Source organism: Giraffa tippelskirchi, chromosome 7, assembly GCF_054371585.1.
Source record: "Giraffa tippelskirchi isolate mGirTip1 chromosome 7, T2T-mGirTip1v1.2.pri, whole genome shotgun sequence".
Taxonomy (NCBI): Eukaryota; Metazoa; Chordata; class Mammalia; order Artiodactyla; family Giraffidae; genus Giraffa; species Giraffa tippelskirchi.
The window spans coordinates 57,960,245-57,982,324 of record NC_137281.1 but is presented as its reverse complement, the minus strand read 5'-3'; the positions used below and the strand labels follow the sequence as shown (position 1 = coordinate 57,982,324).

General features: G+C 43.1%; 1 protein-coding gene and 1 long non-coding RNA gene across 6 annotated transcripts in view; both read right to left on the bottom strand.

The window, feature by feature from the left end:
- Positions 1-22,080, bottom strand: part of LOC145513154 (heterochromatin-stabilizing protein CFDP1) — a 103,636-nt gene that overhangs the window by 20,143 nt on the left and 61,413 nt on the right. Inside the window, exon 7 of one of the 5 annotated variants that reach the window (XM_081508636.1) lies at positions 2,784-4,363. The exons of 3 other annotated variants lie outside the window; for them this stretch is intronic. The gene's annotated coding sequence lies outside the window, so the exon portion shown is untranslated. Of the gene's footprint in view, positions 1-2,783; positions 4,364-20,364; positions 21,565-22,080 lie in introns of those variants that run through there. One more of the 5 variants, XM_081508637.1, reaches the window with a different exon arrangement.
- Positions 14,878-19,814, bottom strand: LOC145513160 (uncharacterized). The gene is made up of 2 exons (XR_014059163.1): positions 16,063-19,814; positions 14,878-15,309 (listed from the first exon to the last, which is right to left on the bottom strand). It is a non-coding gene; the product is annotated as an uncharacterized LOC145513160 (long non-coding RNA).

The window sequence follows — 22,080 nt, the reverse complement described above, 5'->3', positions numbered from 1 at the left end:
CTATTTAAATGAGCAGCTCTTCCTACAGAAGACACACCATCCCTCCACAGTCAGTTCTCCTCAAAGCTGTAGGAGTCCTATAACTGCACAGTCTCTGGTCTCTCTTATGATCAAGGTCAAGTATTTCTGAGACAAGTAACTTGTGGTTGGGGACTCTCAAACAACACTGAAATGGACTTATTCTCTGGGACAGCTAACTGAGCTGCTGGGCAGCAGTTTATTAGCATCATATGCCAAGAGAAAGTTAATGCCCCTCTTTGTGAAGAACAGTCCTCTGCTGAAACCAGCTCAGTGGGCTTGGGCCCCTTGCCACAGAAGGCAATTGTTTGTTTTTATTGTTGTTTGTTTGCATTAATCTGCCTAGTTCAGACCTTTCAGGGCGGGTCAAAGTTAGACAAGCATTAGGAAAGAATGGGTCCTTTTCCACACCAATCCTTGGCGCACATGAGGTCTTTGCAGTGCTTGGTTCACACACTTAATGTAGAGGAAAGTGCTGTATGAAGATGTAAAAGGCCTGCGTTGTCAGGCGGGTGGGAAGGCTCTAGAGCACCCAGTCTGTTCCTGCTTCTGCGAGATGGAATGTGACGGCACAAGGAGGCCAATGTGGTCTGCTGAGAACTTCCCCTCAACTTTCCAGTTTCAAAATGTCAAACTGACAGAAAAGTTGAAAGCAGAGAACAACTATTTATCTAAATACTCTTCACTGCAATTCACCAATTATTAACATTTTGCCACATTTGCTTTCTCTCTCTCTCCTTCTCTATATATAAATTTTTTTTGGGGGGGGGTGATTCATGCCCCATCACCTCTGGGTGTAAGAAAGTCTCCAAAAAGTGAAAAAGCAGCAACTGGAAAAAGGCCAAGGGTTATGATCATCAGCAGGATCCTAGACTAGAACTGCCAATGGTGAGCAGAGAGTCCCTGGCCAACACAGAAGCATTCACCTTGATGTCTAGATTTTCTTCTCAAGGGTCAGAGGCCCGGTGTGCAGAGGGTTAAGCAAAGTCAGTGCAAAGTCAGCGGCAAAGAAAAACCCCCTGGCCTGCCCACCAGACCTTGAGGAAATGATACTTTTCAGTTTCCCTTCTCCTTTGTCCCACTCCCATGTGGTTTCATCTCATTCCCTGGGAAAGAGATAATGCCACATCCCTTCCTGCCTCTGCTCTGGCAACTTCCTTCCTCACAGCACTCCCATGGCGGGGCCCAGGGCGGGCAGCCATCACGTTAGAGCAGTTGGGGCCTGAAGCAGGCCAGGGGGCTCTCCAAGGAGGAAATGTTCCGTTTCCTGGGAATGAGGATTATGCCTGGGGGGAATGGAGGCCTCTCCCCAGAGGTGCTGCTGTTGCTTTAATTTGCACAATCAGGCGCAACTGGGGAGAATAATATACTGACCAACACAGACAGACCATTTACATTTCTGAGACAGACTTTGAAAGAAATTATTAAATACAGCCTCTAACAAAGCCCATAATGGCATTTTTCTTTAGGCAGAACCCTGGGAGCTCAACCGAGGCAGGCACAGCTTGTTTTCCAGACACTACTTCCATATGGGCGCCAACCAGTCACAGCCACGGGGCAGAGGCGAGATGAGCAGAGCAAGCCCCTCTGCGGGAGCGGGAGCGCTCTGGGGCCTCCCTGAGATGGAGCCAGGCCAGGTGGCTCCGGACTACCCGTCTGGGCTGAGGGCAGGAGCCCGCTCACTCTGACCGGTCCGATCCCGTCAGGAGAAGAGCACCTCTCCCAGAGACAGCAGTCACTGAGAAGCAAAGCGTGAAGCCGGGAAGATAAATGTGCCCCAACTGGGCTGTTCTAGCTAACTGCTGACTCGGGAGTTGGCGTGCTTTCTCAGACCTCAGCATTCTGCTTTCTTTGACTCCCAGCTTGCTTTTTCTCAGGCAGGTCTCTCTCTCCTCATGAAAATGTCAGAGGATGTCAACATAAAATACGTTTTAAAGTCTTGGCCACCTCCCAGGTTGAAGCTGCAGGATATAGGGGTGTCCTCAGTCAGATCAGGGAGCGCTCACTGAAACGAATCATGCCTGTGCCCCTTTCTAGAAATGGGTGGGCGCATTAACCACGAGGCTTTAGATGAAACACATATGAGTTAGCTAGCATGTATTTTGCAAAATTACTCCCCCTCCACCCCTCAACTTCTCACCGCTACTAAACAAGCAAGCTAAATTGCAAATCAAGGATATGAACACTGGACACAGCTTGATTCCTGACACCTCACAGTTCTGTCTGGAGAGGGGTGGGCTTTACGGTCCTCTCATTAGATGAGGCTGAATGGTAAAACGGGTCATTTTCTAGCATCTGGAGTGCCGGCTGGGTCCGTGACTCCAAATCGCTCTCAGCGTGGCAGCTGCACTGTCAGTCGCTTGCTCACTGGCCAGGGGATCTTCTCTGGCCTCCTAGAGGCACGATCCTGCTCACTCAGTGGGCAACTCAATGAGGCCCAGACCCCAACTTGCCCCCATCCCAGGGCAGTACATGTCTTCAAAAAGCCAGGACACACCATCATCCACAGTTTTCCCATCGGCACAGCACCCCTCACAAGCCAAGATTCAAAAAGTCCTTGGGAAGCACTTACCTGCACAAGGGTGATCAAAAGAAGGGGGTTGTTTCCAGCCTGAGCCCGAGGTGTCACTTTGCTAAAGCAATGCAATAGATTTCAATAAAGAGAAATATCTGTTCCCACGTAGTCTGGTAGAGAAAGCAGAAACTTTCTTTTTTACTGCACTCAGGAAATGGTTTTCATATATGTTAACCGCAGCTGGGTAATCTGTATAACCACAACATAGCTTCTCTTTAATAAATGGAAGATTTTTAAGCACTGCATCACTGACCACCAAAAAGAATTCCCACCCTCCATCTCTAACGCAAGAAAAATTGATAAGGCTAAGTAGAGTCTCTTTCTTTAATCTGCCAGTCAGGGGTTGCTGAAGAAGCTTTTTCATTCAGAAATGCAGACTGTTTCATGAGGCTTCTGTCATCTACCTCCACTGCTGAATGATGGATGAACCTTGAACAAATCCAGTTTCTTTGCATGCTGGGATCCCCTCAGAGCCTTTAGGACCATGATCTACAATGGGTCATAAGGTAAACGTATGACCATGGATCATGGCCAATAGGTGTGAACAAGGAGCTTTAGCGACTGCTGGCTGGAGATGAAGGTACGCTGAAACAAAGCTGGCCAACCCTGCCTAGCACAGATGGTTCGTGAAAATGAAAACAAATCAAACCAAACATCATTAACTAAAGATGCGAAGGGTGGACTGTACAGTTCTCCGATTTCATCCTTGTATATTACTTGCCCTGGGAAACTCGGCATCACTCTCTGCCTGCTGTGAGAGCAAGGCCTCTGTCCTCTGGCTCCTTACCCTGAAGCCAAGAGCAGCCTGGGAGAGCCGGTGACCCTGTCCTTGGGGGCCAATGGCTTCATGATGCCCTTCCTGTCACTGTGAGGCCCAGCTGATAATTCAGCAAAGACTGTGTGAGCATGTTTACCATTCCTGCTGCCCAGAAGGAAGGAGGTTTGGAGCCAGAGGTATTGACACTGGTGGTCTCATTTGAATGATATTACTAAAACTAAAAGGGCATTCATGCAAAAACACACAAAACAACTTCCCTCCCCCAAACTTACCTAGTTGTCATGAAGAGCTTTTTTTCTAAGAGTGAAGATAAAGCTACTGAACTGATTGGTATTCTACTGATAAAAGAAACACAAGCTGGAATAAAGATTGCCAGGAGAAATATCAATAACCTCAGATATGTGGATGACACCACCCTTATGGCAGAAAGTGAAGAAGAACTAAAGAGCCTCTTGATGAAGGTGAAAGAGGAGAGTGAAAAAGTTGGCTTAAAGCTCAACGTTCAGAAAACTAAGATCATGGCATCTGGTCCCATCACTCCATGGCAAATAGATGGGGAAACAGTGGAAACAGTGTCAGACTTGATTTTCTTGGGCTCCAGAATCACTGCTGATGGTGACAGCAGCCATGAAATTAAAAGACGCTTACTCCTTGGAAGGAAGGTTATGGCCAACCTAGATAGCATATTTAAAAGCAGAGACATTACTTTGCCAACAAAAGTCCATCTAGTCAAGGCTATGGTTTTTCCAGTGGTCATGTATGGATGTGAGAGTTGGACGGTGAAGAAAGCTGAGCGCCGAAGAATTGATGCTTTTGAACTGTGGTGTTGGAGAAGACTCTTGAGAGTCCCTTGGACTGCAAGGAGATCCGATCAATCCATCGTAAAAGAGATCAATCCTGGGTGTTCGTTAGAAGGTCTGATGTTGAAGCTGAAACTCCAATACTTTGGCCACCTCATGCGAAGGGTTGACTCATTGGAAAAGACCCTAATGCTGGGTAGGATTGGGGGTGGGAGGAGAAGGGGACGACAGAGGATGAGATGGTTGGATGGCATCACCGACTCGATGGACATGGGTTTGGGTAAACTCCGGGAGTTGGTGATGGACAGAGAAGCCTGGCGTGCTGCAATTCATGGGGTCGCAAAGAGTCGGACACGACTGAGTGACTGAACTGAACTGATAAAAGAATGCTGGAAAAACTGGTGACACATCATTTTTTATCCTCAGTTAATACTTTTAAAAACACCTTGACTGCAATACAATTCACATACTAAGGAAGTCACTCATTTAAAGTATGCAAGTCAATGGTTCTCAGTGTATTCAGTTGTGAAGCCACTATCACAGTCTAATTTTAGAACATTTTATCATTCTCTCAAAAAAAAAAAAACTCCTACTCATACCACTCATTAGCAATCACCCCTACTCCACCAGCTCCAGGCCAGGAGCTAATCTATGTTCTGTCTCTACAGATGTGCCTGTTCTCCCAGCTATCAATAATATTTGTATTCTACTATTTTTAACATTTTTATCATTATTACTTTTTGTCATGCCATACAGTATGCAGAATCTTAGTTCTTTGACCAGGGATTGAACTCAGGTCCCCTGTAGTGGAAGCATGGAGTCTTAACTGCTGGACCACCAGGAAGTCCCAGCCAACTAATAATTTTAAATCGTAAGTTTAATAAGACTATACAGTTGGTATCTGTTGAAGCTAACTATAAGAAACACTTTGAAAATTTCAACTTGTCCCATATGTTGATGGTCATATATACATATATATAGATTTCATAAGAGCCATGAAAATCAGAAATCTAGACTTCAGACAAGAATACTAGAATATCTGAGCACTGCTTATATAGCTATATCCTGAATATCATCACCACTACTTTGGAGCTGTATTTTTAAAGCAGTGAGGTGCAGTGGCTTAGCATCAGGTGCAGAGAACTGCCCCTGCCACTTAAACCTTTTTGTTTGTTTGTTTTTTCAAAAACCATTTGGGTGAGAAAATTTATCTGAGCCTCAGGTAACTCATTAATGTGTGTGTGTGCTTAATTGTTCAGTCGTGTCTGACTCTGAAACCCCGTGGACTGTAGCCCACCAGGCTCCTCTGTCCATGGGGATTCTCCAGGCAAGAATACTGGAGTGGGTAGCCATGCCCTTCTCCAGGGGATCTTCCCAACCCAGGGATCGAACCTAGGTCTCCTGCATTGTAGGCAGATTCTTTACTGATTGAGCCACCAGGAAAGCCCAAGAATACTGAGGATAATAATAACTCCCTTGAAGTGTGATGATTAAATGAGATGTTCATCGACCTAGCCCTCATTTATTGAGTGCCTTCAGTGTGCCAGACTCTGTTGGCCACTGGAGATATAAACACACATTTCTTAGCCTCATTAAATTCATTTGCTCAAGACGGAAACGCACACAAGTCTTTAGATTATGAGAAAACCAAGTGCTTTAGGAGCCTAACAGTGTGAGCTGGGAAAGGCTGTAGAGAGGTAGGGGGAGGTATCCGAAATGTGCAAGATGAGAAGGAATTTGCCAAGGAGACAAGTGGGATAGAGATGTCAACAAAGAGACAGTGACATCTGCAGTGCATGTGAAAGCACTGAGGAGCACTATGCCTGGCACAGAGCAGAAAAGCAACACTTCTTGCCATTCCTACTTTTATCCTTTCATGCCCTTAAAAAGATGCTTCTCTAGAATCCAGAAACAAATTAAAATCTTGCTGCTGCTAGAGAAAAACTGGATCTTCAGGAGCTGCTTTTTCTGAAGCTAATTCATCTTTGGCAGCAAAGCATATTTTAAATTTCGACTTTTTTCTTCTGAAAAATTTCAAACCAAGAAAAGTTGATTTCCTTTGATCTAGAACAGTCCCCATGCCTGTAGAAAGGCCCACAGTTTGGACTTGTTCGATTGTTCATGTTGGATGCTTTGGGGGCATCTTGGAGTCTTGCAGCACACAATCTTTGGACAGCTTTTCTTGATGGACACTCACTTCCTGAGTGATTTCATCCAGTCCTGAGGCTTACATACCAGTAAACTGCCTCTGACTCCCAAATGCCTTATTTTCAGCCCAGACCTCGCTCCCTAACTCTAGACTTTCACTAACTGCCCAGCAGACCTCGTCTGCGGCAGCTTCCCACACCTTAGCAGAAGGCGACAGCACTTGGCCAGGTACCTACCTCTCAGCCCTCCTCCCCAAGACTAACCCCACACTCACTCCACCTCAGGTACGCGCCCACCTTTGAAGGCCTAGACTCAAGCCATTCCTTCCACCTGAAATACTCTCTTCCAATAGAACATCTTGTTAACTTTCTCACCTCCCTCAAGTATGCGCTCAGATCTCAACTTCTCAGTGAGACTTAAATACTTACCACTCTATTCAACACTCTAACCTTTACCCTCACCCCACGGTCCTGCTCCAACTACCCTCCTCAGATTTTTCTTTTCTTCTTAACATTCAGCATTTTCTAACACATCACATAATTTATTTATTATGTTTATTGTCCATCTCCCTCTTGGGGTGGAAACTCCGCAAAGGCTGGAGCTGATGTCTGTTTTGATCACTGATATAACCCAAACATCTGGTAGAGTGCTTGGCACATGGCAGGCACTTTTAATAAACATTTGTTAAAAGAATGTATGAATATTGGGAAAACATATCAACTTGGTACATTATAAACAGATTCCAATAATGATATCTACTAAGGTAACAATTCTTGGTGTTGGCTAATCTCTTAGCTGCTGCGTACCCTTAGCTAGGTTTTCTGCAGGAGAAATTAGCACTTCAGACATGGGAAAAGCATTTGCCATCTGGAGGATGGCAGATCCCTCCTTGAATGGCTGTCAGGAGCCTGGAATCTCTCCTAGGCTGGCCTCAGTGTCACTGGATAAGAGCCTGCAGAATGCTCAACAACCCTGCCATAAGCTGTAATCTGGTGGACACAGGCTAAAATATCCTAGGTAAAACACAAGTCAGGGACAGAATTAGAGGGAATGCTGGATGAACCTTTGTTTTTTTGGTCTATGACAAGAAAATTTGCAAAATAAGAAAAAAGTGATCTATGCATTCGTATTTTGTGATAAATGAAGCTCTGGAACAACCAGGTCAGGAGACAGAAGGAAAGACTTAGTGAGGGCCGCAAATGAGTCTTTTTCTCTTGCCACTGGTTACCTCACAGACAAGCTGCTTTTGTTGGTTTGGTCTTGGGGGCTAGTTTTAAAGTCATATACTCTACTATGTTATGAGCCAGAAGCAATGTCTGAGTCCAGTCTTGAAGCTAAAACCAACACTGGATGGATGTAATTGGAGCAATTAGCTAACTCAATATTCAGCCAACTGAATAACTTCTTGTCAGAAGCTGCCAGAAACAATTATTCAGGTGTACAGGTTTGCTACTGGCAGCAAGCTGAGCTGCAGCAAAGATGACCACTCCTTCCAGCTGCCACAACCAACTATGTCAAGGTAAGAGAATTATGCAGATAGGAACTTTCTCTCTTGTTCAGTGGGCACCTGAGCTGGTGGACACAGTGGAAGGGATAAGATGGGAAGAGCAACTAGAAAAAGAGGCAAAAAGAAGTGGGTTCTTCTCACTGCTGGTGGTCTGGGTGCTTGGTGAGAATAGAAGACTCTAAAAACGTTCAAAGAGGTGGGGGAATGAGGTTATATACAAAAATTCAAGACTTCCAAATGGCTTGAGACTTCTACAAGCCTGACTGTGGAGAAATGTCCTTACACTTCTGAAGGAAAATCATTTCCCACCTCATGTTATATCCAGAAAAACTACTGCTAAAATGTAAAGACAGAACAAAGTCATCTTCGGACATGCTAAGTTTCAAAAATTTATCTCCTATATATCATTTCTTCAGGATGTTACTGGAGGATGAGCTCTGTCAAACGAGGCAATAGAAAGAGTAAGACAAGGAATCCAAGAGTCAGAGGAGCCACACAAACAAGGATGGAAGGCAGGCCCAGACAACAGCTGCGTAGAAAGCCCAGAGAACAAAGAGTCCAGACCTGAGCAGGATGGAAGACTTCAGAGGGGACTGGGGGTGGCGGTGGTGTGGAAATGACACAGTCAAGAAAAGTATTGACAGGGATTTCACAGACCTGTGGGAGAGTTTGGAAAAAATGTGACAGGGACATAGAAAACGAAGCAAAGTAACAAATAACACGCTGGGAAAGATTGAAAGTGGGAGGAAAATGGGACAACAGAGAATGAGATGGTTGGATGGCATCACTGACCCAATGGACATGAGTTTGAGCAAGCACCGGGAGATGGTGAAGGACAGGGAAGCCTGGCGTGCTGCAGTCCATGGGGTCACAGAGTCAGACACGACTGAGTAACTGAACAACAACAACAACGAGTAAGATACATACATGAAAGGAAACACAAAGCTAGTCCACACCCAGGCTCAGGGAAGGGGTGGTACGAGAGTGTTAATTCCTTCTCTTTCAAATCAGGAGCTGGTGTTCCTTAAAGACCAGGATTAAGTAAGTTAACAAATAATGTCTAAAATTGAAGAAAAAAAAAAATCCCAGTATACTAAGCACAGTAGTTTAAATTATGGACAAAATAATACCAGAAGAACTAGCTAAAGGAGTTTAAAGCAGTTGCCTCTGAAAAGCAGGACCAAGGACAGGATCAGGCGACTGCAGAGTGCATTTGGATGTTTCACACTATGCCTCTGTATGACTTTGAGCTGATAACAAATCTGGGTTAATAAATCTTAATGTTCCTTTTAGCAGGAAAAGAAGAGAAAGGAATGTTTCTGAGGAGTCAATCAGTCTATCTCTCCACTGGACAAGCTGGTGAAATGATCTGTTCCCCAGTTAAGTGCACTTCTGAAATGATTAAAGAGATGAAAGCTAGAACACTCTTCCAGCACTTAACAGAAAAGGTTTTGCAGAATCACATTTATTGCTCAGTAGGTTTTGTATGCTGTTAAGTTTTAGAAAGACAAAAATCTCTGAAAGTTGCCCCTTCAGATACACGCTGTGCTGCAGAGTCAAAGTAAATCACGGGACATGGCTAAAACGGGATGTGCCTCTGTCAAATGAGAATTGGGAAGGGAAGTCCTGCAATGCCACTGAGACTGTCATCAAGTCAGAAAGTTTGTTTTAAACAGGGGGAGGAAAGTAAAAAGGCAATGAAAGGAAGTCTTTAAAGTCGTTCACTCTACATTCTGGATGTTAATAGTCCATTCCTTCTTTCGCTCTCTCCACAAGCTGATTAAAAAAATAAGGAAGGAAGTGACGGTGGTTGGAACAAGGCGTTAAGGTGGTTTGAGCCCGACTTCTGGGCTGCACTCCTAATTCATCTGCTGCTTGGGCGGGCCACCCACCTCACCGGAGAAATCACTCCTCCACATTTTCTACTTCAGTGACTGAGACATAGAGAAACCAATTTAACTCTGTGGAGGTCATGAACATTATTAATCATTAATACTCTGCAAGAGCCTCTGTGGAACAGAGATATTGCAATATCAGTTACTCACGATCATCTGGAAAGGCCACTGACTCCACCCCCTCCCACAGATCCAGGACTTGCCTCCTCTTGAAGCACTGGATCCACTCCAGCTATACAAAGGTTTGCTTTTTCCTTTTCCTGTAATTAATCCAAACAAAACCCTTTAAAACAACAGAAACATGTGAAAAGGAATAGCAAAGAGGATAATAATAAGGACAAACTGCTGCAACAATCAGTTCCCTCTGGCTAGCCAATCCTGTCAAGCCTGAAACGCTCTGAAAAACATCTAACTGGACTTTCCAGGGATGCAAACCCCAGAAAAAGGTTGCTTACTGGCCAGTAGACCTAGCCTGGTGTTGCAAAGCAGAAACCATCAGCTGGAAACGGTGCAGGGGGTGGAGAAAGTTTCTACCAGGACAGAGGAGAGAGAGAGGGAGAAATGGTCAGGTAAAGCACAGGAAGAAGCCTCTTCCTTCACTTTTTTTTATTATTCCAATAAACTGTCAAAATAAGGCTAAAAAAGAAACAAAAGGTGTGACAGTCCCAGCACAATCTAAACCTTACCAAATTGAAAAAAGTCTGGAGAAAAGAAAACTTCCTATTCAGCAGGTCAACTGATGGGCTAAGGGAATGCATATGGAGGGTGAGAAATGGCTCAGCTGCCCCTACAATTAGTCTCCCCATCAACACATTCCAGGGACTCAACCAATCCAGGGATCCTTCTGGAGCCAGCCATCTCTTTCATGTTGTCCTTCTGTCTTAAAAAAGCTGCAACCTGCCGCCTCGCCAGGTTTCAAAGACTCTCAGGTTTCTTGATTTACAATGAGACATGAACTATTAGAACATGAAGTATGTATTTGCCAGTGACTTCTTACGGCTGGGGGTTGGTTTATGCATATGGTCAAAATACAAAATGATCAAAATGGGACCAATGAAAAATAATATCCTACCAGTCTCCCAGCCAGAAATTCTTCTTCTCTGAAGCAACCGGTGTTACCAGTTCCCAGTGTCCTTCCAGAGTGTCTCTGCATGTGCAATCATTGTCAGTCCCCTCGCTATCTTCTCCAGTAGGACCTAATTTCCTATCTGAGCACTTAAATCTCCATATATTTAGTTTTTATTGGGGTCTGGAAAGAGAGCTCTGCCAGTCAGATTTTAAAAATCTGCTTCTTCCTGCCAGAGCTATTTCATGCATATCCAAGCAATATATATTTGTCTATATCCTCTCCCATCCTGCACATGACTTGACTGTAGGCCTCTACACTATTCTGCCCCTGGCCTTTTCCCCTGATTTGTGTATTCCAGAGATCATTACACATCAGTACACAGGGTACTTTCTCTTTCTTCTCCAAGCTGCATGCTGTCCTACTGTATGGAAGAACCAGAGATTACCAGACAGTCTCTACTTAGGGACCTTGATGACAATCATTTGCCACTACAAACATAGAGGGCCATACTCTTGTCAAAGCACTGTTCTCAAACTTTGGGATCTCTGCCAATCTGGTGAAAAAATAGCATCTCCTTGTCATGCAAATTTGTGCTTCTCTTTTTATTAGGGAAATTCAGCATCTTTTCTAATGTGTAAGAGACATTTACATTTCTGTTCTGCTAAGGGATTTTTTGGCCCTTTTAAAAACTGGGTGATTAATATATTTCTTATTGATTAGTAGAGGCTCTTACTAGGGAAACTTATACCTTGTTTGGATTTGAGTTGCAAATGAGTTTCTCCTAGTTTGTTATTAGTCTTTGTTTATCGTGGTCTTTGTCATAGGTTTTTCATGGTATTTTTTTTTTTTTAATGAATTTATCAGCATTCTTTTAAAAAGGCTTCAAACAATCTAAATGTCCATTGACAGATGAATGGATAAAGATGTGTGTACACTTTAGTACTTTCACTAACCTCAATGGCAAATCCAGGAAGGAGGAGGAAAGAATTTGGAAGCAGTGATGGGGTACAAGGAAGACATCTATCTCACCTCCAGGTCTTGGGAAATGTGAAGTGCAAGAGAGAAAGCATCTCCAGCCTGAGGCTGCTCAGGGGAAGCCATGATTCTGGGGGCCGACTTGTCCCAGTTTCAGTGAAGGCAGAAGGTGAAGGGATTATTCATCAAGGAAGCTGACTCAGCAGGAGATTAGGATGTGTCACCCCAAAATATGCCACTTTGGCCTTTTGATTTTTCGGAATTAAAGGTACTTGAGAAATTGCCAGTACAAAAAGGACAGTCTGACCCTCCTTGTCCCCCTACTCAGCAGGCGATAACCTCCAATGGGGAAGGGACCAGAGGGGTAGAGGACATCCTTATCACCAGAGAGAGGGAGTCTAGGGCTGAGAATGCAGTATAAACACACCGTGCTACTTCTTCACCAACTCACTACCCCAAGCCCAAACCCCTTTGTTCAACCCTTCACAAATCTATGGTTTCTTTGTCTAAAAGGTATGAAAGCTCCCTGTTTCGGTCACTTCTTTGAGTCTCATTTTTTTTTTTTTTAAATAAATTTATTTATTTTAGTTGGGGGTTAATTACTTTCCAATATTGTAGTAGTTTTTGCCATACATTGACATGAATCAGCCATGGGTTTACATGTGTTCCCCATCCTGAACCCCTCTCCCACCTCCCTCCCCACCCCATCCCTCTGGGTCATCCCATTGCCCCAGCCCTGAGCATTTGTCTCATGCATCGAACATTGAGTCTCATATTTTTATGAAGCTCTGGTACGTACAAAATTAAATTTACTTTTCTTCTGCTTATCTGTCTTATGTCAATTTAATTATTAGCCTAGCCAAAGGATCTAGGAGGGGAGAAGGGAGATCACTGGGTCCTGAGTACAGGTGGGTACGAGAGGCTAGGCAGGGCCAGTGGCGGGGTTGGGGGGCGGTGACAAGCATCTCAAAGACGAGCAGAGCCTGGAGACCTGGCCACGGTGGTGGCATCCATGGTGGAAGGCAGAGCAGCCTGGATTGAGGACCTCTGGGCAGCCGCTTTTGCCTGCGTCTACAAGGGTCAGTGCTGTCAGGAGCAGGCAGCAGCTCAAGTTCCAGACTGCTGGCCTAAAGCACTTTCTGCTGCGTTTTTCCCCTTTTATTAATGCTTCTGTCTCCCCCTTTAATTTTCCTGGACAGCATCCCTCTGGTAATCCTCTAAAATAGGGATCATGAGTAGGAAACTCAGTTCTTGCAAACTTGAAAACTGCCTTCATTGGATCTCAATCCCTGGGGGACAGCTTCCCTGGGTATGGGCTCTGAGGTTCTACAGTATTTTCTCTCAGATCTATGAATATAGTTTCATTGTTTTCCTGCATCCAGTGGTGCCAATAAGACTCTGATATACCAACCTGATTCTAGGCTGAACTGTTTCCTCTATCTCGAAGCTTTTAGGATTTTTCCTTATCTTTAGTCTTTTGAGACTTCCACTGTATGTGTAAAATGTAAGCCCTCTTAATACATTTATAGTGGGCCCTTTCACGCTAAGGATTATTTTGTTTTGGAAACTTTCTTCCATTATTTCTTTGGGTATTTGCTCCCCCTGTTTATTTTTCCTCTCTTCTCCCAGAACTCATATTCTGTGAACCCTGAAACTTCTGAAATGACTCTTTTTGTTACCTTTACTTTTCTGTCCACCTATTTCTTAATTATATTTTAAAACCTAGGAAAATTCTCCAGATCTCTCCTCTGCTCACTGTTAATTCCTTTTAGTTGTATCTATTAGGCTACAGAGTCCCTTTAATGAGGTTCTAGCCAAACAATCATGTTTTATTTCCAAGATCTAGGAAATAGAATTCATTCTTTCCTGTAAGAGTCTGTTCTTGTTTCATGAATTAAAGATTTTCTTTTTATTCCTTTCAGGGTATAAACACATTTCCCTTTAAGTCTCCTTCCTTAGGTTCTATTTACAGTCGTTGGATTCTCCAATGTCAGCTCTTCAGTCTCTTGAGTTTGGAGTCTCTCTCATGATGCTGGTTTTCCTGGGGTTTGCTGTCGTGTGTGCTCAAGTGAGAGTGCTGAGTTCCAGCTCCTCAGTGTGTACACGCTCCTTCCGGTCACCACAGCCAAGTCCAGAAATTACAGGGGTGGGGGTGGGGTGGACACGCAGAGCTCTCGGATTCCGGTTTCCACCTTTAATATGATTCCATCTGCCTTCTGTCCTTTAGGAATTTCTCAAACTTTTAGACTATCCAGGACATCCTTTTCTCCCAACAGTTAAAGACATTATAGCTTTCTGATACATTTAGGAATTTGGGGCACATTGGGGCACGTGTGTGGTGGCATGTGTTCAATTTACCATCTTGAGCCGTCTTAGCAGTGGCCATTTAGCACTGACCAGGTGGAGAGTGTTTAAATACAAACCACTAATACTAAGAACCTTACAGATAAATGCCTTACAGTAGAAGATAGATTCCTTGGAAGTCTCTAAGTGGCACATGGAGAAGACAATGGATCTATTTACTTCTTTTTGCTTACCTCCTTACAAAGCCTGTCACTTTTCATGATTTCTCAACTACTGGTTTTGGCATGCTTCATTTGGACAAACTCTTCTGACCAATGAAATAATAATTTTAAGTTAATTAACAAGCATTTTGGTTTTCTAAACCAAATGTAAAACACCAGCCTAATGAGTCATCAAACAGTTCATTAGAATCTAATCAACTAATAAAATCACATTTCTGTCACTGCAAAGCTGAGAAATGATCCTATAACAGAGGTATCTACAACAACCCTGGATTGTCTGTCTTCAAAAGACAGAACATAATCAACAATCAACTGCAAAAAGAAAAAGTAATCTGGGAGAAGAAATGTCTGGTTCTGAAAGATAACCAAATTTAAAGGAGCCTATTCTTCCTCTAATAAGCTGAAGAGAGGATCTGCCTCCTTTAATAAATGCTGGGTTCATAACCTTTACTTATAGAACTAAACTCTCCTTTGCTTTCTCCTATACTGAAATGTCTACAAAGAATTCAAATACTTCTGTTGCTCAATTCAAAGCAGTTTCTAGTCAGAGTAATGGGTGGGGAAATCCTTCAATAAAACGTCACAGCTTTGAGGACATGACAAAAACAAGACCAGCTTTATTAAGGTTCTGCAGTAAGAGGAAAATAATTCTTTGAATGATATTTGTGTCTGCAAGTGAAGTGAATGTTCCAGTAACACATTTTCAGAAATGGAAGCTGCTCTGGTGGACTCTCTGCTTCTCTGCAGTACAGGTTCTTTTCTTCCTCTTCTGTTTCTCATTTGCCAAGTAAGAGTTAATTCATAAACTAGTGGCATGTTTCAGCTCCATAGAAAGCTTCTAAGGAGAGGGTCAGTGCAAGGACCAAGATTCTTCATTAACTCATTAACGAGACCGGTCACCGTGGCCTCAGAGTGCATTTATCAGCAGGAAAACCTCAGCTGGTAATGGCTGATTGTTTCCTGCACATCTCAAAATTCAGAATGGAGAAGTGGACTCCATTGTGAGTTTGTTTCCTGATCTGGAAGGAAAGAAAATATTTTCACGATGACTATTCTTTTCTCAGGCTGGTGTTACATTTGGTCCAAAGGCACAATGGCCAAACGTGGGGCTTCTTCTCCCAGAGCCCTTTCTAATGCTTTTTTGTTCCCAGGTAATTATGTTCTAATGGTGCTATATGCATAACCTCACTGGGCTTCATCAACAAGGCACAAGCTTTTAAATGAATTTTTATGTAAATATCAATAGCTGTATATTAGGCAAGTTTCAGCAGTAATTGCCGGCCCCTCCACCTGCCACCACATACCATCAGCTACAATTCTCCCTGGTGGCTGCTGTTCCTAATTGTGAACTACTGCTCACAGTCCAAAATGGACCCAAAGCTATTAACAACCCTATAGAAACCCAACTGGTTTTGCTATAATGTTCAGAAAGGCTTTCTTCTGTAACACTGAGCTGGCATATACCTTGAGGAGGAAAGTGATGAAAAATTGAGCAGTCACTGTGCTGTCAAAAGAAGATGGGGAGTTTCTCTCCAAAATACGTGACTAGTTGGATTAGCAGGGAGCTTAAAGCAAAACTCCAAAGTAAAACCTCTCAGTGGGGGTATTATAAGTAAAGCTCCCATGCACTTGGTGTTGCTCTGGCTTTTAAGCCTCGGGAAGGCTTCTGTGGCCTTACTGCAAACAGCAGGTTGCAGCAGGGAAGAGGGGGAAAAACAAAGACTTGATTTCTCACCCTCCCCTCCTAGCCCTGATCCAGCAATCCGACATACCTTCCACAGCTCCAAGGAAAGGCAGCCACAGTATTTCTGGAGGAAGTAAAGCTGCCGTGTTTTCTCTCCACCTCTGGTGTTCTGCATCTGCCACCACTTCCAAGGCTCCCTTTCTCTGTTCAGTTTATTGCTCTTCTCCAGCAGCCAGTTCGGGAGGTAGCATGGAACAACTAAGACCTAGCCACAGGCACCAAAAGCCCTAGGTCTTTGGACTCTGCGCTGAACTCCCCTTCCCATGGTGTCTTTCATTTCTAAACTCTACTGGCATTTTCTTAATTCCTAATACTTGTAACTCAAGGGGTGTCAAAAGCTCTAGAAATAGATTATCACTTACATTGTTCCTGGAGACCCCAATCTTCAGGAAAGGTAGAAAAGGCTAACGACATTATCAAGAGACATCTGCGTAAATTAACTCAAGAACCTCAGGACAATTGGCTTAAAGTTCTACCCATAGCTTTAATGAGGGCTCGGACTGCCCCTAAAAAGGAAGGACTGTCCCCCTTTGAATGTATCTATGGAAGACCCTTTTTATGGAAAGATATTGTTATAGATCCTAAAGCCTTAGAATTAACTAACTATGTGACTCAGCTTTCAGCCTTTCAAGAGACATTACAGAAACTCCGGGAGGTGAGTCCTGACCCAGCCTCTGAGTCAAACAAGCCACTGTTTGAGCCAGGCACCGAGGTCCTGATCAAGACTTTGGGATCTGGAGGCCAATCTCTCAAGCACCTCTGGGAAGGCACTTACCAGGTTATTCTTTCTTCTCCCACAGCTGTCAAGGTGCCAGGAATTGATTCCTGGGTGCACCACACTCGAGTTAAAAAGTGGCACCCTGGCCAAAACTAAACAATGTCATTTTATGTCTTTATCCTCTATGCTTTCACCTTTTACTTTTCAGATGGGCCTGATAATCTATGTGGGCCTGCTTCTGCTGACTCCAAAAGTCCTGAGTCTGCCGTCTGACCCTAAAGACAATGTCTTCCTGTCCTGGACTCTTTCCTACGCTGTATTCCACAATCGGTCCAATTGCTGGGTCCGCGGAGCACACCCCCGCCTCATCAATCGAAGGTTTAACATGGTGGGTTTCTCTATTTCAAGGAAAGGGCTTTCTTTAACTCTGCAAAAACCTTCACCAACAACAGTCATATGTGACTCCTCTTCTTGATCTGATGACATCTAACAATCCTAAGACGGACTGATATAACTATGGACATAATCTAACTTTTAATTTTGATTATGTTTTAACTTGGTTTAATGACTCCTTTGCTGCACATAAGAAGGTAAATGGGTCTAGATCTGGTGGTTTTCTACCTGATGTTTATCAAATATAGGATGAGGTCATATGGCTAACTCCTAAAAAGGGACATCTACTATCTAATGCACCCATATGCTGGGAACAAATAGAGCCATCCCCAGAAGTTAGCTGACAACTTAATTATAATAATTGGAAACAACTGGGATTTTTGCCTCAAGAAATATACAATACAATCATTCCTGTGTTTTCCAATCCCAGTTTAGGTCCTCCTTTTGCCTGGCCAGGCACTCATTGGGACTGGATCCCTCAGTCAACGCTCGTTTGCTCCAAACGGGACCTACTGGATATGTGGCTATTACCTATGGGCATGGCTTCCCTCTGGCTGGATAGGGAGATGCACCCTAGGTCTAACTTTTACTCATAGCTTCTGGATCTTCCCTGTAGCTCAGACGATAAGGAATCTGCCTGCAATGCAGGAGACCCAGGTTCGATCCCTGGGTCGGAAAGATCCTCTGGAGAAGGGAATGGCAATCCACTCCAGTATTCTTGCCTGGAGAATCCCATGGACAGAGGAGCCTGGTGGGCCACAGTCCATCGGGTTGCAAAGAGTCGGACACGACTCAGTGACTAACACTTCACTACTACACTAATACTTGTACAGCACATACATTCAAGCTAAACACTTTAATACACACTTCAAGTGCCTGAATATCACAGACCACACTGAGGATGTTTCCAGTTGCTGGCATGCTGCCACAAAATTCACTAACAGGACCAATTTGTGGGGTTTGCTACACTAGAGGTTTTATAATCCTCTGTTGACATTAGAATTTATTTTTTACTACAAAATGTAGAGAATAGTGGTGCTTTCTAATCGTTATTGTTGGGAAGAAAATCTTGGAGTTTTGAAAAACCACTACTCACAGTAGTCACAAATTGATGTTGGCACTTCTGTTTTCACTGAAAAAGTTAGTGTAACAGGAACTTATGTGTACACAACTCTGCTGTGTCTCTGCTCCCTAAAAGCTTTGGCAAAAGAAGAGCGTTTTCTTTACCAGCTGCCTCATTAACAGAAAGGTTGTAGAAGTTTGTTTAATTAGAACAAGAGGGGTAGGTAGTAAGGAGGTCACTGCTGGCTCATCACTTCCCACCCCCAGGGCTGTCCAAGACAAATGCAGTAGGTTCTGACCGATTCCTGCCTACCAGCGTGCCTGTTTCTCTATCTGCACATGAAAGCACAAGACGCATTCTTTCTCTAGGCTCCTACTTGGGAGAAGAAAAACTACTCTGAGATCAGGTGGTTAGGTTAAAGTCAGGAACCTCATCCTGCCTCTAGAAGAACCCTAAGATCAATGATTCTCAATCATGGGGAATTTTGCCCCCAGGAAACATTTGGCAATGTGTGGAGGCATTCTGGGTGGTCATCACTTGGGGAGAGGGAAGAGGTATGGCTGGCATCAAGTGGGCAAAGACTGGGGAAGCTGCTAACAGCCCGCAATGCACAGGCCAGTTCTCCATGACAAGGGACTCTCCAGTCCAAACGTGTGGGGAGCAGGGCCTGAGACGCCCTGCCTGAGGGGCAATGGCACTCCCGCCACCCAAGGAAGCAGGTCTGCTGCAAGGAAGACAGATGTGTCCCTGACACAGCGTGCTGAGCTCCTTGGAAACAGACAAGATTCATGGTCTGATCCATCAGTGAGCATTCCCTACGAGCTCCAACTTCTGGTTGTTCTTAGGAAGACGGGAGACTGGCTTGGAAACTAGAAAACGTCTCCAGATTGAACTCAGACTCTACTGCATGATAATAAATACTTCCAAATAACATTCTGCAAAACCCTTTCACATTTTAGCTGGTTAGATAACCAAACAAAGGCAGCACTAAATAGCCAGTCTTCTCTGTGTGCACGCATTCTATTTTGTTTCATGGCAGTTCCTTTGTTGAGGATTCTACTTTTGAGCAGTCCTCAAGTAGCCTGGGTACAGCCTGGCTACAGTTCCTTCACACTGATGTGTTGATTCCATCTTTCTCCAGGAAAAAACGTGCTGGACGACATCATGTAGATGAGAAGCAAACTCTAATGAAATTGTTCCAAGATGGACAAGAATTTTAGGGAAAATATATGTCTATGACAAAACAGTCTTTAGGGAAGCATGAGCCCCGAGAGCACACGAGGAGAGCCTGGGAAGGAGGTCATGACTTCATCACTACTTCAATTATTTTAAAAGCTTCCAAACAGAAACTAAGCAATAAGCTTTGCAACTGCCTTAGCTAGTACACTAAGTAGAATTCTCAAAGGTGGTCTGATGAGCTAAAAATGATCAATATCCTAATATTGACTAACCCTACCCTTTTCTGCTATACTACTCTAAATCAGTTAATAAATGCAAAATCAGTTCACACATGGTTAATTTCCTAAGGAGGCAAAGAAAAGGAAATAATTTGGTGGATGATTTGATAATTGTATAGACTGGGCAGCAGACGAGTATGCGACATTTCCTGCAGAATTTTTAAAAAGCATTTGCTTAATTATGACATTTCAAGAACCTCAGTAAGAAACAACTTCCCCCTTATCCCCAAATTAAAGCAGCAGAACAATTTTAGCACTCTTTAAATAAGAGGGGTAGGCCAATTATGGTAAGACAATGTGCTGTAAAAACCCAAGTTACTTAAAACCCAATGGACCAACTGCTTGGCTGTTGGATAAAACTAACAACTAACTAGCCTCCAGTACTAGGGCATAAATTCTGAAGCCAATGAAAAGCTTGCCCTGTCAGCATATACAAGGCTTTGGAGGTCTATACAAGTTTTTTCATTGCTACACACAAACAGTAAAAAAGGAATCAGGGTGATGACTGCACAAAAATGAGACTGTACTAAATACTATCGATTCGTATGCTTTAAGGTGGTTCATCTTATGTTACATGAATTTCATTCACCTCAATAAGGGAACAGAGGAAGTGGGACTTAAACCACAAAATCATGGGAAGAATGCCTATTAGAAAAATACCTATAAAACAACAATATAATTCATAACCAATCAACAGTATTATAGCTCGTGTACAGATGTTTTATAGTAGACACATATATACATATTCACATGAGAAGAAAAGCAAAAAAGAAAAGGAAAGCTGAATGAAAAACTACTCAAAATACATCTCTGAATGAAAATAATGATCTTTAAGAAGAGTCCAGGAACAATATAATTTACAAAGAATGTCCCTAAAAGCTGTGAGAGACTTGGTAATAGGAGATTAAATTAATCTGTTCCTACTGTGACTGGTGTGAGGCAGACTAATGTGGAAGTAGGAATATAAGGAAAGTGACAGAGTAAATTTTAAAATCTTGGGAACTGCTGATCTTTTTAAGACACATGTTACTTGGTCCTAAGTTTGTATCTGGCTGCCATAAGACCTGGTCAAGTAATCAGTGACTGCACTGAAGCTGCACCAGGGAATAATCAAGGCCTTCTTGCGATAAGGTCTGGAAGCTTCTGGGTTTCCACCCAAGAAAGCGGAAATGTTTATTAAGAGAAAATAACAGAACTCAATGACAGTGTGAGCAATACTGAATGACAGGCTCAAATGTAAATTTCAGCATTCACAATCCATCTTCCATGAGGACTTGCCTCACTTAAATTCTGCTGGACACAGGGCTTACTAGTTCATCTAGTATTAATAACAGAACAGAGGTGAGATTGTGCCCTGGATTCTGATATGAAAGCTCCTGGTGAAATGTAAATTAAATAGCCCAAGAACCAGGAATACTAATTTGCCAAAATTCTCTGGGAGTAAATGATCTACTGCACATAGTAGCAGATGGACAGACAGGATGAAGAAAATAAGAATAAACTACAAAATTTCTAGATACTCTACACTGTGTATACTTGAATTGTCTAAGAGAACTCTTAAAAACTTCCACTCGAAAAAAAATCCGTCAACACTCCCTATGAAAGAGAGTCGCATGCCATCCAAACTCTGGAAATAACCTTGCTCCATTCCTCTCCTCTGAGGTCGCTTTTTGCTGCCTAATAAAGACTTGAAAATCCAGTCAGTCATCAGGACTTCCCCACCCCACCCCCGAAAAGTGACTGAGCTTCCCTTAGAAAAATGCAGATAGTCTCATCTGTCCTTCCAGAGTAACAAGTAGTTGGTGCCACGATGCATTTGGGGAGCTCAGGTTCAGTAACAAGTATCAATATTCCTTTGTTAATATCAACAGAACACAAATCCAAAGTGACCTGGAAAAACTGAAAAATCAAAGCAATTTAAAAAAAAGGTAAAGAGAAAAAATAAAAATATTACAGTGGAGAAACCTGGCAGACTCCACTTTAACCAAATGATCAAAGTTAGCATCACTAGTAATAAGTTGGTATCATAGGTGATAAGAAGGGCATGCCACTTCTTGGGCAGTTTTTCTAAACTTCCATAAGCCCAGCCTCATCATGAGGAAAACTCAGATGAGTAACATTCTACAAAATACACGATCAGTATTCTTCAACAGCGTCAAGGCAAGAGGAGACTATGTAGACATGGCAACCGAGTGCAAGGTGGAATCACAGTTTGGATTCTGGAACGCAAAAGGGATATTAGTGGGAAAACTGGTGAAATCTGAATAATGTCTGCTGCTTAATCATATACCAATGTTAATTTCTTAGGTTTCTTTTTTTTTTTTAAATACATGGGCAATCTTCATATTTCTTTCTCTTATTTGGATTTGTTAATTTCTAATAGAAATATGTGTATTTTTAATTTACCAGTGATTT